This window comes from Amaranthus tricolor, chromosome 5, assembly GCF_026212465.1.
Source record: "Amaranthus tricolor cultivar Red isolate AtriRed21 chromosome 5, ASM2621246v1, whole genome shotgun sequence".
NCBI classification, from domain to species: domain Eukaryota; kingdom Viridiplantae; phylum Streptophyta; class Magnoliopsida; order Caryophyllales; family Amaranthaceae; genus Amaranthus; species Amaranthus tricolor.
The window spans coordinates 15,592,705-15,604,677 of NC_080051.1; the positions used below are offsets into that span (position 1 = coordinate 15,592,705).

General features: G+C 33.6%; 1 protein-coding gene and 1 long non-coding RNA gene across 2 annotated transcripts in view; both read right to left on the reverse strand.

Moving 5' to 3' along the window:
- Window positions 1–458: 458 nt before the first annotated feature.
- On the reverse strand, window positions 459–6,662 carry LOC130814059 (uncharacterized). The gene is made up of 2 exons (XR_009042289.1): window positions 3,472–6,662; window positions 459–618 (listed from the first exon to the last, which is right to left on the reverse strand). It is a non-coding gene; the product is annotated as an uncharacterized LOC130814059 (long non-coding RNA).
- A 4,747-nt stretch (window positions 6,663–11,409) lies between these two features.
- LOC130814061 (uncharacterized) overlaps window positions 11,410–11,973 on the reverse strand; it is a 5,675-nt gene continuing 5,111 nt past the window's right edge. The window contains exon 6 of the mRNA XM_057680052.1: window positions 11,410–11,973. This exon is cut by the window's right edge and continues 699 nt beyond it. The gene's annotated coding sequence lies outside the window, so the exon portion shown is untranslated.

Here is an 11,973-nt window from a genome sequence, read left to right on the forward strand (position 1 = left end):
TTATTCTTGGTTTTGAAAAAGAGTTTAATATATAAAACTATATAATCACATTTCTCTCATAGGTTGTTTTTACTATAACCCCTTCTTTTATAACCAATGGCTAAGATTCTTTGAATTTTGATTATGGACTCTTTCATCATCATAGATGCGTTATTATCAACTAGTCTTCACATGGTGATTTGAGGTGGAATGAGTATAGGTGTCTAACAAGATGCCATATAATAAACCCATTTTTCAAAAAAAAATAATAATAATCTTTCAAAATTGAAATAGTTTAACTAGTTTGAAGTTATAAATTTACGATTATTTTTGATAATTAGTTGTTCAATTTTCATAATGTTATTTTATACATTTCTATTAATAATAATCCAAATCAAAATATTAGAATGTCAATGTATTATAAAGATTTGAAGAATTCACAGGCAGAAAATAAATGTATAGGAGTACATGAAATAAAATTCACGGGGAAGAAGCAAATATCATAGATACTTATACAGTGAAACAAACATACAATAAAGTATTTTGAGCGAAAATATTCTATACAATCAATCAAAAAAAGCTATATTCTGAGATAAGGGGTACTGAATGAAGATCTCTCCCAGTTATTAGAATAATTCCCTGCAAGGAAAAAAATGTTTGTGAGAAAGAAACGCTAGAGCTAAAAAAAAGAGACAATATTTATGACGAAATTTGCATTTAGCTTAAACATCAATGCAAGAGCAATGTAACGTAATTCGCCAGATAATCCGCCTTCTAATTTCAAGATTGGCTCAAAAGTTTTGAAAAATAGCCCAAAATCGACCATAATTCACTTTTTTCAATTTTTAAATCACGGAAAGATTAGCAAATCATGTGAAATTGTTCAAGAGCACTTTATTCAATCACTTTTTGGATCATCATCTCCTGATACCGAACCACGTCAATTTGCTGGCTAAAAATCTTACATTCCATCAATTCTGGTTATGAGCTTGACACATTCATCAAATATTGCAAACAATTATTTAACCCTCATATATTCTTCCAATTTGATGTGCTTGTTTTAGAGCACATTTATACCCTCATTATAGTGTCGAATGTCGCGGTTTAGAATGATTTTATACACTTTACGCATGATTTCACCTTATTTTTGTCTCCAAGGTGTTTTAAGCTCATTTCAGATGTTTTCGAATATTTCAAGGTCATTTAAGTTGCGTATGAGGCTTAGACACTTTGATCGAAGATTTGACAGGCATATCAAAGTTGTGGCATGCTTTCCAAGCCCTCCTCAAAGCCCCCGCAAAGTCTGGAAGCCATCTAAGACTTCAAAGGTTCAATTGGGCCAAGAAAAGGAGAGATTCTGCCGAATCCCACATCCATTCGACCGAATGGACATGTATTCGGGCGAATGGTGACACAGTTCGGGTGAATGGACATTGAAACCTCAAGAGTCGTGCTCAAACTTGCTAATAATCCCGAATAGTGGTCCATTCGGGCGAATAGTCCTTTGATTCGGCCAAATGGAGGCCCCAAACTGCGCGTTTTCATTTCTTCGCAAATCAAACTCCGAGGGCTTTTAGGGCTTTTTACCCCTTTTGTTCCCTAGCTTATAAATTCCCCCCTATTCTGTAATAAACCCTATGCTTAGTGTGGGTGTCTTTGTGCCTCACTCTAGAACATCACTCTTTAATGTTTTTTTCAATGTTTTGCCCTAGTGTAGATTTATTGTTCTTCATTTATGCTTTCATCTACTTTCAAATCTTTTCATTTATGTAAATTTACATTTTATTTATGCTTTCAATGTCATTTATGCTTTCCTTTAATGCTTTCTTAGTGTAGATTTAATGCTTTCTTGTTCTTGAATTCCTTTAATGCTTTCTTTATTATATTCTTACCTTCAATACTTTCCATGTTTATTGCTTTTAGTTTTAATATGTTAGAGTAGTTTCTTTAGGGGTTTTAAATTGGAGAAACCCTAGGCTTGGTCTTGTCTTCAATGTTTAGGAGTAGGGCTGAGGTTGATGATGACTCTTGACAGATATTCGATTCGAATTTTGTCCTACCACACTTCTTAGGAGACATAAGGCAATTATAGGCTATTTGTGTGGCTTATAGGGTCGCAAACTTCCTCTCGCTATTTAGAGTGTCTTGATTGATTGTCGTCTAATCTCCTTTAAACTAGCTTATCTTTATTCTCAATAGATATTTTTAGGTTGGACCTAGTCTATCCCCGTTTGTCTTTCATTGTTTAGTTTCGCTTTTCATTCTTGTCATTAGTTTAGTTCACCCACCAACTAACTTTCCATATAACTTTCCCACATCAAATTTAGAATCCAACATCTCTTTTCCTTGTGATTCGACCCCCAACTTACCATTACATTTATTGTAGTAGTATTAGGGAGATCATAAATATTGTTTGTATAGCGTAGGCTTTTAGTAAAATGACGCTAAAAGTTCCTTATCACAATTCAACTAAGGTGTGCCTTTTAGTTTGGGCACAAATATTAAGATTATGAGGGGACCACCTAAAGTAAAAGACCCACGTGCAATATTCGGTATTTTTGATATTAAGAAAATGAGGGGATCACCTAAAATAGTAGACCTGTGTGCAATATTGGTTATTTTAAATATTAAGAAAATGTATTAAGAAAATGAGGAGACCACTCAAAATGTATGTCTTAAAATAGAAATAAGACAACAAGATGAACTGCCCAAATAAGAAAAGAGAACAACTAAAAAGAATTGAAGGGAGCATAATATTAATTCATCCGTTCAAAGCAACAGCTAACGCGGTAACACTCCTAAAGCCGGGTATATTTCTATATTGCCAACAATTTATACCCAAAATCCACTCCTTTCTTTTCCTATGATTAGCAGGAAAATCGAGAGTGAAAGTTACAACAAAAAGATGCCTAAGGCTCACATGAATACAGCTTTACCTAACAGACACAAAGAATCTAAAACCTTATATATTGAGTTGGATGCACATAGGCATCATATAAACATAGAAGCAAGGAAAGTGAGCCAATTCATTGAGTCGATTACTTGTTTTCTAAAGATGTTTAAAGTTACTGCACTAGTGGAATTTAGGAACAAGGATACACCGAGGGAGAAAGTGGAAGAAGCACTTAAAATGAGGGACGATACACTTGAAAGAAAACATAAAATTAACTTTGACCGCACTCTCCTCTATGGGTATGAGTTACCGTCTTTCTTCCCTTTCCAGATGCTGACCATAGTTTTTTATGAACGAGATACACAGAGTATGATGATGATGAGAAAGTGTAAATTTAATTTGACGACATAGGGAATATAAACTACACTGAGACACTGAGTGCTGACTAAGTGTCTTATCACATTTTCTTGCATGGCCAATCGAATAATCAGATTGCATAAGCAAAAGCATCACACAACATCAGCTTATTTAATCTCAGGCATCCAAATGTGCCACTCAAAAAATTGGCTTGTGCTTAAAATGAAAGGTAAATGACATACCAAGTCATATATATACCCACAGCCATCATTCGATCCGGTGTAGATGTATTTCTGCCCAGAACTGGAAAGAGAAATCCGAAAATTATATGTGTCAAATGTCATACCAATATAAAAATCAGCAAAATATAAAGAAAAAAAACAATGAAACAAGGCCCTGAATGTTTATTGAAATCCGTTAGGCTCTAGTAAATAGATCAACCGATTTTCTAGATTACAATATCAACATTCACCCGCAAGTAGCCAGAGTATATTGGCCAAGTGAGTGAATTCAGCAGACTTTTGTTCTGAACAAGCCTAAAATTTCAGCAGACCTTGAGTGACAACGAGAAAGTCATTTCACAGGACTTATAGAACATGGTCATGAGTCATGACAATCCACAGTAGTCATCAACTCAAATTCAGTGTACAACTTTTTTTTTTAAAGATTTCTTAATGTTTTATTAGAGGCATTTTTAAGGAAAACTACTTTATAAAGCAAGATTTTGTGAGAAACTATCCTTTTTGTAGAAACTGCCAGTTATAAAAAAATACCACTTGACAGAATCAGATAAGAATTCAAGGTCAGAAAAAAAAAATTCAAGTCAGAAACATAACAATATAGTGAGCAACAATCCTTCCAAATAAATTAACATTGATACTGAATTTTTTTGAAGGGAGAAGACATAATGAATTATCGAGTCAATTGCTATGTAGAAACAATCCTTTTCTTCTCCAACAATTGTTGTCGCACAAATCAGAATTCAAGGTCAGTGTTAGAGTATATAGCATATCAAGGAACCAACTCAACCAAAAGCTTAAGCTGATAATTGAGACCCTATGATATGTTATATACTCTAACAGTCGAAAACATAGAAATATAACACAATAGTTAAACATGAATCTCCATTATTCCCTTGCTTGAACACAATCAACAATTACGCTATACCAATCTCAGCGTATCAAGTTACACTTAAAAACAAAACATATTGATAACTTTGCCCAATTTGAGAACTTTCCAAAGAAAATCACTACAACAAAATCACAATCAACAATTACGCTCTACCAATCTCAGCATATCAAGTTACACAGCGTGCAACAATGAACTTGTTGACAAGTAGAACTACTGATAGAAGAGGTTCAGAGTGTGTACAGAATGTGTGCTGTGCAGATAGTGAGCAACCAATTGAAACGCAATTGAATCAGAATAAGAATGCAACACCAGCATAAATTTAAAAAGTAGAATTGTATAAGACTGCATAATTACATGCTTTTAACAACGATTCTGCAATCCATTTAATAAACATAAAAAGGCATAAGTTGACATATTTTCCTTGACATTTAACAATTCAGGTAATAAAATTCGTTAACATATGTTGATAGATTTTGCCAAGCAAATATCATTTATAGCAAAATTTGCCAATTAATCAGATGTGCAAAACATTCCATTATTCACAATCATGTAAACTACTATAAAAAAAATGCAACAATATAACCAGAAATTCTAACGAATCGCAAATTCAGTCGAATTTTGAAATCAAAATATCATAATCAAATACTAACCTAAAGTTTCACCAAACAAGATAATAAATTGAATACTATAAAGAAATTGTAAAAACTACTCCTTCAGCTGCCAAATAGGAATAGATTTTTGCTTTTCTAAAATCTTGAAAATCACTGAGAATGAGCTTTTCCATGCCAGCAATCATTCGAAACATTACCGATTCCTCTGTTCATAAGCATAGTTTTAAAAGAATTTGCATTCGTGAATCATTAACTATAGAACACATGTTACATAAAGTAATGTCTGTTGATCATCATTATATCATCATCAAGCCATCAATGTAGACTTACTCTACAAATATCAGCCATGAAACTCTAATACTCACTTCAGAAATAACATTTGCAAGTATCAAAGGAGTAAGATCAAGCTAAAAGATCAACCCAAAACGATATTGATTTGGCAATATGTTACAAGAAAGTGCAACCAAAGAAATAGAGTAAACTATGAAAAAACACCACAAAACTAACCCAAAATGAGAACAAACCAAAAGAGATTTGCAACCATTGCAGCATCAAACTGGCAAACCTAAATGTTAATTATGCATTGAAGGAATTTTAAGTTGTGCCTTTTGTGTGCCACTTGCTTCTTCCACAACCTTTTCTTTCCCATTGTCCCTGGTTATTCTAAGACTTCTAACTGCTTTAAGTAAGTCATCTTCAACACTTAACTCACCAACCCAAATGAATATAAGATCGCTTCCATGTAAATTACGAAACATCCCAACTAAATCATTGTCATTCTATAAATACCAAGCCTTTTTCTGTGACAATACCAAAATGAAGGGTTTGCAGGCATTGGAGGACCCAATTTCATACATTCATCCTCCCAATCAAGAGCTAGGTCCAACAAATTAACCTTATTAATATCATCAAGATGAATGTCTATCGCAAGTTCCCTACATTGAAATCTTAAAAGGACTTTGTCACACATTCTGAAAAAACAAACAAGAATTGAGCTAATTCAAGATGAAATTTGCAATACCAACAAAGCAACAATTTTCGAAATTTTAAGTGAAATTTGCACTACCAACATCAACAATTACCCAATTACACCTTACATGGAAGCAACAAAACCCATAAAAAGGGGTACATTATAAGTGAAATTTGCACTAACAACAGCGCAACAATTTTCCACATTTTCAACTGCAAAAAAAGGTCACGATTAGGGTTAGGGTTCGAACATTTTCAACAGTAAAAAATGTCACCAAATTTTTGAATTTTGCACTACCAACAAAATAAATTTTCCAAAAAGCAAGATGAAATTTTCAACAGCAATAATTTAGTGCAGTAAGAGCAAAAAGAAATTTTCGCCATTTCATGAATATTACAATTAGGGCTCGAAATTTTTCAAAATTTCCAAAATTCAAGAAGAAATTATGAATCTTTCTTGATCTAGAGCTTGATTGTGATCCTTGTAAATTTAAATTAGGGAATTTGAAGTCACTTTTGGAGACTTAGGGTTAGGGTTAGGGTTAGGGTTTGAATGGAATTACGGGAAATGTTAGGATGAGAGAGAGATTATTTGGGGTTATGTTCAAATGCCATTAAAATCTAACAATGCTGAAAATTTAACGTTTTTGGTACATTATAGCATGCAAACTCAAAATCTCAAAATCACATGGTTACTGTAAAGATTTTTAAAAGATTTTGTGAAAAACTCAAAATTTCAGAATTATTTTCACATGTAATTTTCAGCAATATAAATATCATTAATATTTTTCTTTTATATATTTTCTTATATGTTGTAATTATTACCAGTTTAATGTTTTATTTTTATTAATAATAAATTATTATTTGACGAATTTTTTATATCAACCATTAAAAAGTTGTTTGATGTGAAATTTAAATAAAACCATTTTGCATTTGATAATTTCTTTAAAAAGGCATTTGATATAGGTTAGTTTTAAAATTTTATATATTAAATATTCTAATATGCATAAAATTGCATAAAATGTTATATTTCTTACAAACGGTATCGATTCAAAATTGTTGTAGCATTCGTAATCGTCCTTATGTTGTCATAAATATCTTTTTAAACTTTTTCCTTTTCCTATTTTTTTTTATCCTAATTGTATTTTACTTTACATTTTGACATATTTGAATCATTTAAATCTAGATATTGATTGGGTATTTAAAAGAGTATGCAAAGTCATTTTTGTATTTGATAATTTTTTTTAAATAGGCATTATATATAGGTTAATTTTAAAACTTAAAGTGTCAATATTTTAATATGCTAAAAATTGCCTAAAATGCCAAATTCCTTTATAAACAGGATCAATTCAAACTTCTGGTACTATTTTTAATTGTCCTTGTGCTATTATAAATATCTTTCAAAACTTTTCTTTTCATTGATTTTTTTTGTCTAGTTGTACTTTACACTTAGAGGGTGTTTGGTACTTGATTGTACTTTGGCTTATTGGTTGATTTTTAGCTTTTGCCTTGTTGATTGGTCAAACAACTAAAAAGTTTTTGATAAATGACTTTTAAGCCAAAATAAAAAAGTTACTCCAGTTAGCTTTTTTGGCTTCTGACTTGTTGGCTCACTTTTTCTCTAATAAACAGCCAACAATCAATACTTAAATTTACTAAACATCTCCATAAACAACTGACTTTTTTAGCTAGCTTAAAAGCTAACAAAAACAACCAACTTTTTCAGTTGGTCATACAAGCCAATTAAAAAAACCAACAATTTAAAAGAAGGTCATGTGTAATTTGACAACTATTTTAATTAGTTGTATGATTGCTTGCCTTAGTTGTTTCTACAACCAATCATTATATTTTACGTTTTTAAATGCACCAATCGATTGAGAAACCATTAACATGTTCTCCAATCTCTGTGGATTCGATCCGTACTTACCGACGTACTACACTTGATAATTAGAATTGTTATGGGGTCAAATAAATAAACCCGTAATTTATTTAGTCAAACCCTAACCACCCAACTCGGTCCAATAACTTCTTAAAATAACTACCCATTACTCACCATAATCTACCACTCACCCATCATCCCCATGATTCCCACATTTATTCACCATTTAACCTCCATTCTACCATGATAAATACATGTCGCGTACATCATTTGCACGGGACTAAGCTTTTATATTGCTATCGTTACACCACAAAAATGACACTACCCTCCTACGTACAATCTATACTGAACCAAATATTCCTTCAATTGATCTGAACTTATCCTACAATCCGTTAATCTTGTATTCATTCATTATCATATATTCATTACTTTCTGTCTCCCGATCTGACTTGAGCGTCGGAGGGGTTTTCCGGGAAATCACCCCCCGGACAAGGCTAACGTTGTATTGCAGGATTTGAGGTCTCATCAGCGGAAGGATCATAAACATTTTCAGCATACTGACAGTTATCCCCGACCACACCTTTTATCCAGGTATTTAAATGTCTTTTACAATTCATCGTTTCATGACAGAAACAGTTTGGCGCCGTCTGTGGGGACTGAACGAAAAGTCATGGCTTCCAAAAGAAATCCAACACAAACCGCTACCTTGCATAGCACAGATACAGACACTTCAGCGGGTCATGCTAACAATCAAGCCGTGACTCGCCGTGATCTGGACATGCTAGCACGAAACCTCACTGCCGCCTTTTCCGAACAACTCCGCAGATACCCAATTTTATGGCGTATAACTATCTCATCATTTTTTTTTTCGGTGGGTATAAGTCAGGAACTGTAATGGAGTAATGTCTGGGAGTATTTGCTATATCTTTTGTTGGTTGGATTTATAAAAAAAAAACGTCCAAGTTAATATTTTTGGATCGTCCTTTGAAATCTTCTTGCATCACAAGCTAACGAAGCGAAATAACCGTCTTGGGGTATTATTACATTTTTAATATATATTAAAACTTTATTAAAGTTCAACTATTATTCTTTATATTCATAATAACATTATTAGGGCTGAAAGTTATTAGATTTTTCATTGCAAGATCAGGATTCATATTCAACTCAATCAATTGTGTTAACAATTCAATAGAGAAGAAGCTTAATCCAACTTCTTTTATACTGAGAATTGGATGCAATTATTAATTCCTATCAGTAATTAATTCCCATTAACATGTACTTTCCAATCATGATTATATTTTGTATATCACCAAATTCATTCGGCTATCACCACTCAACAAACCAAATCATCAGATTTCCTTTCAGCTTACGGACCCGGTCCGGTCTTGCCTAAACCCGGTCGGGTCCTGCGATTTCTGCTTTCTGGAAACTCTCAACATACGGACCCGGTCCGGTCTTCCAGAAACCCGGTCCGGTCCTGCTTTAATAACCGTTTTTCCTCACGGTTTTTATTTTATGATGAGGAATGTAACAAGCAAAAAAAGAAAACATTTTTTTTCTCTGTTTTTAGATACTATTAACTCTTCACTTTTGGGAGAAAAACTTGATCGAGAATATTTGGGCCAAATCATTTCAAGTGTTTGTCATTATTCAAGGATATAAAGTTGGATCTTATTGCTCTTATTCATCAATGTATACCGTTTCAATGTTGAGTTCAGTTTGATGCACCTTCTAAAGGGTTATTAGATCCGTAGAACGTTTCCAAACCAACTTCAATCGACTAAAAATTTCAGTCCTAATGTTGAAGTTCGGTTTAATGCACATTCTAAAGGATTAGATGACCTATAGAACGTTTCCAAACTAGCTTAAACTAAGTGGTTTCGGTCTAAAGGACCATCATCTTATCTTTACTGTGCCGTATGTGAATATTTCCTGAATTTTTCTCGGCACCCATTATTTTTGGGGATTCGAAAATTACTTGTTAATGATGAAGATTTGATTTGAAGATCATTTTGCTATGAGGAAAAGAAGGTTCCCACTCGTGTGTGACCGTCTAATTATGTGATATATTATATCCAGCTCTTTAATTTCACCATTTTTTGTCAACTCCAGCTACGTGACCGTCTAATGAATAAGCTATATATCATAAGCGATTCGAATGCGATGAGTCATTATGTACCATCGAATAGCCGGATTCTCTTGTCTAAGGTTATTATACAAGTTTTGTCTTTTGCCGTATCATCAATTTGTCCGAAATATTAAAAACTCGGACCCCCCCCCCAAGGGCCTCCAATAATTTCGCAAAATTGTCTAAGTATTGAAAGTAGCCGAGTTATGCTACATCCGAATCATCAAAGACCCGGTTGAGTAATTGTCATGACGTATTATCATAAAGTCGGACCCAAATTTGGTTTGATGCACCTTCTAAAGGGTTATTAGATCCATAGAACGTTTCCAAACCAACTTCAACTGACCAAAAAATTCAGTCTCATTGTTGAAGTTCGGTTTGATGCACTATCTAAAGGATTAGATGACCCGTAGAACGTTTTCGAACTAGCTTCAGCTACGTGATTTCAATCTGAAAAAATTACTCCAAATATTGCCCAATTTAATGTATTGGCTGAATCCGAATATGATCCGACGGTGGTTCAATCTGAGGTGACTCGATGCATGGAGAAAAATCATCATCCTCGCCTTCTAATGAAATGCTACATAAAGGATGCAAATCTTTGATTAGTATTGCTAAGTGAAGAATATATTATATTAATCTGATGATGATCATACAGTTACTCTTGCTTTTATTTATCAACATATATCGGGTGTTTTATATTTGTTATATTCATGGGTCAACATGAAAAGTGATGGAGTATGATATTGACACATATTGGAAGAATATTATATTATTTCTGCATGGGAATTCAATACTTCAGCATTATTATTCGTATTATATTGGGTCTTACTTATATGTGGTTTTCAATGATGAATGTATACAATCATCTGAGCTTTCACCTGGTTTGAAAGACATATTATTATTATTGAAGTCCCAAAACATGGGCATCATTTATTATATTATGGAATCATCTGAGCATTCAAGTAGTTTGAAGTCATATTAATACTGAAGTCCCAACACATGGGCGTTCTTTGTCATATTATGGAATCATCTAAGCTTTCACCTAGTTTGAAAGTCATATTATTATTGAAGTCCCAAAATGATTGATTTTGGGCGATATTTTCCAAGTATTTATCTTAATTATCAAACTTTCACCTAGTTTGAAAGTGAAATCCTTGCGAGTGTCACCTAGCTTGGTAACTCGGACTCTTATTAAGCCCCAAAACGAGTGATTTTGGGCGTTATTTCTCAATGTATTCATAGCGAGTTCACCTAGCTTGATAACTCGATCACTTATTAAGCGAACCTATGTCCGATCAGTATATTCATCAATGTTTTCGAAGGATTCACCTAGTATGATTCCTTATCTAAGTCCCGGGTGATTGATGGCTGGGCAATGCGGACCTATGTTCAATCCAAATATTCCTTAAATGCAGACTTATGTCTGATCCGAATATTCATCAATGCTTTCGAAGGATTCATCTAGTATGATTCCTTATCTAAGTCGCAGGTGTTTGACTGCCAGGCCATATCATCATATCAAGCTCAAATGTCGAATCATCATATCAGGCTCAAATGCCGAATCATCATATCAGGCTCTAAAAGTCGAATCATCAAAAGTGGCCCAAAGGCCAAATATTTATAATTCATGGGGCTTCCACCATCATGGGCCCATCGAGGCAAGAATTCGAAGTTTACCTTATTCGGACCTTATTGCATGGTTTCTTCCGAATATTTACTTGATCTGCATCACAGGTATGATTTTTTCCGCATAAAGACTGATACCCTCGCTACATTAAATTCCCTCATCTATCACTCTTCATGCGTGGGGCTAATGTTATGGGGTCAAATAAATAAACCCTTAATTTATTTAGTCAAACCCTAACCACCCAACTCGGTCCAATAACTTCTTAAAATAACTACCCATTACTCACCATAATCTACCACTCACCCATCATCCCCATGATTCCCACATTTATTCACCATTTAACCTCCATTCTACCATGATAAATACATGTCGCGTACATCATTTGCACGGGATTAA